General features: G+C 49.1%; 1 non-coding gene across 1 annotated transcript; it reads left to right on the top strand.

Annotated features, from left to right (window-relative positions):
• Positions 1-3,761: 3,761 nt before the first annotated feature.
• LOC131292559 (5.8S ribosomal RNA) lies at positions 3,762-3,916 on the top strand. Its single transcript, XR_009190185.1, has one exon. It is a non-coding gene; the product is annotated as a 5.8S ribosomal RNA (ribosomal RNA).
• The last annotated feature ends 836 nt before the right edge of the window (positions 3,917-4,752 follow it).

The following is a 4,752-nucleotide window of genomic DNA, read 5'->3' as shown; positions in this document are numbered from 1 at the left end:
CCTGTTCTCGAATGATTACACTATATAACAGGGAATCTTGAAGAAATCAAGCAAGCGTGAAACAAAGTCATCACTTGGGCATGCTCGATAGCCAACCACATGACCTTAACCTAAGAGAGCATGCAAACCACATGATACCTATAAACGATTAACCCGCCCTAGTTCAATCGTTCACCAAGTGATGACTTCAGTATGGCTAAGAGAAAAACTTTTAAATGGGAAAAACTCTAAGTCCGAACCTCCGGGTTGAGACTTCCGCGTCGGAGGTGGGCGCACCTCCTATCCGAAAGATGGTGAATCAGGGGTGTTCGATCAGCAATGGTCGGATGCCCCGTCGTAGTCCAACTATGACAATCAAAGTCAAGACCTCCGGGTTGAGACTTTCCGCGAGTACAAGCATAAAGGAACACGGACCAAGCCGTACCGAGAGAATCGGTACTAGAGCCCTCGTGGTTCTACATTGAGAGAGCCCTCGTGGTTCTCATTAGGGGCTTTATGCAAGTCGTACTCAATACTGTGGTGTGAAGTATAAAGTATAGTCTTCGCCTGGTCCACGCTGCTTCGGCGGTCCTGGGTAAGATAGTTCATTCTAGCTTGCCCTATAGTGGAATGAGGACACTTAATGCTTCGTCTTTTAGCGGCGGCTAGACTCCTCCTCACGGGGAACGAGTTGACGCACACAGCGGCGGCTTACGCACTATGGCAATCATGGATGCCTGAAGATTCCGTGAAGTTCTCCCCTGGTCCACGCTGCCTCGGCAGTCCTGGGTAAAATGGAATATTTCCAGCTTGCCCTATAGTGGAAGAGGACTATCCAACAATACAAAGTCAAGACCTCCGGGTTGAGACTTTCCGCGTCGGTGGTGTCGCGCACCGCCTATCCGAAAGATGGTGTAACAGGGGTGTTCGATCAGCAATGGTCGGATGCCCCGTCATAGTCCAACTATGACAACCAAAGTCAAGACCTCCGGGTTGAGACTTTCCGCGTCCGGAGGTACGCGTACCGCCTACCCGAAAGATGGTGTGCTTCTGGGGTATTCGATGAGTCGGATACCCCGTCGTAGTCCAACTATGACAATACAAAGTCAAGACCTCCGGGTTGAGACTTCCGCGTCGGAGGTGCGCGCACCGCCTACCCGAAAGATGATGAATCAGGGGTGTTCGATCAGCAATGGTCGGATGCCCCGTCGTAGTCCAACTATGACAATCAAAGTCAAGACCTCCGGGTTGAGACTTCCGCGTCCGGAGGTACGCGTACCGCCTACCCGAAAGATGGTGAATCAGGGGTGTTCGATCAGCTATGGTCGGATGCCCCGTCGTAGTCCAACTATGACAATCAAAGTCAAGACCTCCGGGTTGAGACTTTCTGCGAGTACATGCATAAAGGAACACGGACCAAGCCGTACCGAGAGAATCGGTACTAGAGCCCTCGTGGTTCTACATTGAGAGAGCCCTCGTGGTTCTCATTAGGGGCTTTATGCAAGTCGTACTCAATACTGTGGTGTGAAGTATAAAGTATAGAGTCCTCCACTGGTCCACGCTGCTCCGGCGGTCCTGGGTAAGATAGTTCATTCTAGCTTGCCCTATGTGGAAGAGGACTCAATACCCTACCTGTTGAGCTTGAAACAAAGTCATCACTTGGGCATGCTCATATTGCCATACAATATTCCATTATCTACTAATGAGCATGCAGCTATATGATTATAACCTGTAAACGATTACCCCGCCGTAGTTCAGCGCTTCAACCAAGTGATGACTTCAGTATGGCTAGTGTGTGAAGTATAAAGTATAGTCCTCCCCTGGTCCACACTGCTTCGGCGGTCCTGGGTAAGATAGTTAGTTCTAGCTTGCCCTATGTGGAAGAGGACACCATACTTAATACTGTGGTGTAATGAACAAAGTATAGTCCTCCACTGGTCCACGCTGCTTTGCAGTCCTGGGTAAGATAGTTAATTCTAGCTTGCCCTATGTGGAAGAGGGCATACAAGACAAAGTATAGTTCTCCCCTGGTCCACGCTGCTCCGGCGGTCCTGGGTAAGATAGTTAATTCTAGCTTGCCCTATGTGGAAGAGGACATAATACTCTACCTGTTGAGCTTTAAACAAAGTCATCACTTGGGCATGCTCTATAGCCAACCACATGACATTAACCTAAGAGAGCATGCAGCGTATTATCCCAATGCAAAGTAAACGATAGACTCGCCCTAGTTCAGTGCTTCAACCAAGTGATGACTTCAATATGGCTAGTGTGTGAAGTATAAAGTATAGTCCTCCCCTGGTCCACACTGCTTCGGCGGTCCTGGGTAAGATAGTTAGTTCTAGCTTGCCCTATGTGGAAGAGGACACCATACTTAATACTGTGGTGTAATGAACAAAGTATAGTCCTCCACTGGTCCACGCTGCTTTGCAGTCCTGGGTAAGATAGTTAATTCTAGCTTGCCCTATGTGGAAGAGGGCATACAAGACAAAGTATAGTTCTCCCCTGGTCCACGCTGCTTCGGCGGTCCTGGGTAAGATAGTTAATTCTAGCTTGCCCTATGTGGAAGAGAGCATACATGAACCAAGAACGAAGGTTATGATCGAGGAATGATTCGACAACTCACCGATGGTATGAAATGTGAAGAATTCAAGCAAGCACACAATCAAGTCATCACTTGGGCATGCTCGATAGCCAACCCTATGACATTAACCTAGTAGAGCATGCGAAAACCAATATATATACAAGTAATGTAAACGATGCCCCTCCCTAGTTCAGCGCTTCAACCAAGTGATGACTTCAGAATGGCTAAATCAAATCGGTTCAAAACATACCATCGGTACCCTATTGAAACACACAAGTCGATATCAAACCTCTTAATTGTGTAGTCCTCCACTGGTCCACGCCGCTTCGGCGGTCCTGGGTAAGATAGTTCATTCTAGCTTGCCCTATGTGGAAGAGGGCACATTACTCAATACTGTGGTGTGAAGTATAAAGTTCAGTTCTCCCCTGGTCCACGCTGCTTCGGCGGTCCTGGGTAAGATAGTTCATTCTAGCTTGCCCTATGTGGAAGAGGACACTTAATACTTCGTCTCTAAGCGGCGGCTTGACTCCTCCCTACGGGGAACGGGTTTACGCGCACAGCGGCGGCTTACGCACTATGGCAGTCATGGATGCCTTACGTTTCTATGAAAAGTGTGTTCCTCCCCTGGTCCACGCTGCTTCGGCAGTCCTGGGTAAGATAGTTAGTTCTAGCTTGCCCTATGTGGAAGAGGACACGTAGACTTACTGTGGTGTGAAGTATAAGGTTCAGTTCTCCCCTGGTCCACGCCGCTTCGGCCGTCCTGGGTAAAATGGATTCATCCAGCTTGCCCTATGTGGAATGAGGACACTTTATGCTTCGTCTCTAAGCGGCGGCTTGCTCCTCCCTACGGGGAACGGGTATACGCGCACAGCGGCGGCTTACGTTATGGCAGTCATGGATGCCTTACGTTTCCATGAAAAGTGTGTTCCTCCCCTGGTCCACGCTGCTTTGGCAGTCCTGGGTAAGATAGTTAGTTCTAGCTTGCCCTATGTGGAAGAGGACACGTAGACTTACTGTGGTGTGAAGTATAAGGTTCAGTTCTCCCCTGGTCCACGCCGCTTCGGCCGTCCTGGGTAAAATGGATTAATCCAGCTTGCCCTATGTGGAATGAGGACACTTTATGCTTCGTCTCTAAGCGGCGGCTTGCTCCTCCCTACGGGGAACGGGTATACGCGCACAGCGGCGGCTTACGCAAGTTAGTCACCCTCGGCAGTGGATCACTCGGCTCATGGATCGATGAAGACCGCAGCTAACTGCGCGTCATAATGTGAACTGCAGGACACATGAACATTGATAAGTTGAACGCATATTGCACGTCGTGGGAACCTACCATGATGTACAGATGACTGAGCGCTTATATTTGAGAAATGTATCGCATACATTTAACTACGCCGTGACACCCGTCACGAGACGTGCACCATGATGTTAACTAGGGTCGCGACGACCCGCTAGCATTAAAGAACCCGTGGTTTACAATATACTGGCATTGGAATTCGAAGTATTTAGAGCGTCGTGTTCCCGCGTGAGGCGGAAGTACGAGGAGAAGGCGTGCTTGTGGTGTCTGTGGTGGTGTTTACTGATGTCTAGCTTCAGCTTATTTATTTATTTAAATAGAAGCGAAGATGTCAAAGTAGCGTCGAAGCAGCAGCGAATAGCACAAATGATTCAAGTATGGAAGTTGACCAAAGGAACACAAACAAACTAGCGTATGGGCAAAGGAAGGTATCAGTGAGTTAAACCACACGCGGGCTAACAGCCCGTTAACCGAGTCCAACGGTACATATTGGACATTGAAACAAAGTAGTCGCAAGCAAGATGTGACGATAACAACCGCAAGGTACATAAGCCTCAGTTCATGTGTGACAACCCCCTGAATTTAAGCATATTAATAAGGGGAGGAAAAGAAACCAACCGGGATTCCCTGAGTAGCTGCGAGCGAAACGGGAGAAGCTCAGCACGTAGGGGTGGCGGCCAGTCCGTCTATCCGATTCCGTGTACTGGTGCGTCTCACTATCCGTCATCTTAGCGCTTTTCAAGTCCAACTTGAATGTGGCTCAGAACCCATAGAGGGTGATAGGCCCGTAGAACAGCGCCCGTTGGATGATGGACCGAGCGTGCCATGGAGTCGTGTTGCTTGATAGTGCAGCACTAAGTGGGAGGTAAACTCCTTCTAAAGCTAAATACAACCATGA

This window comes from Anopheles ziemanni, assembly GCF_943734765.1.
Source record: "Anopheles ziemanni chromosome X unlocalized genomic scaffold, idAnoZiCoDA_A2_x.2 X_unloc_72, whole genome shotgun sequence".
Lineage (NCBI taxonomy): Eukaryota > Metazoa > Arthropoda > Insecta > Diptera > Culicidae > Anopheles > Anopheles ziemanni.
The sequence above is the reverse complement of the archived record's forward strand: the minus strand, read 5'-3'. Positions and strand labels throughout refer to the sequence as shown.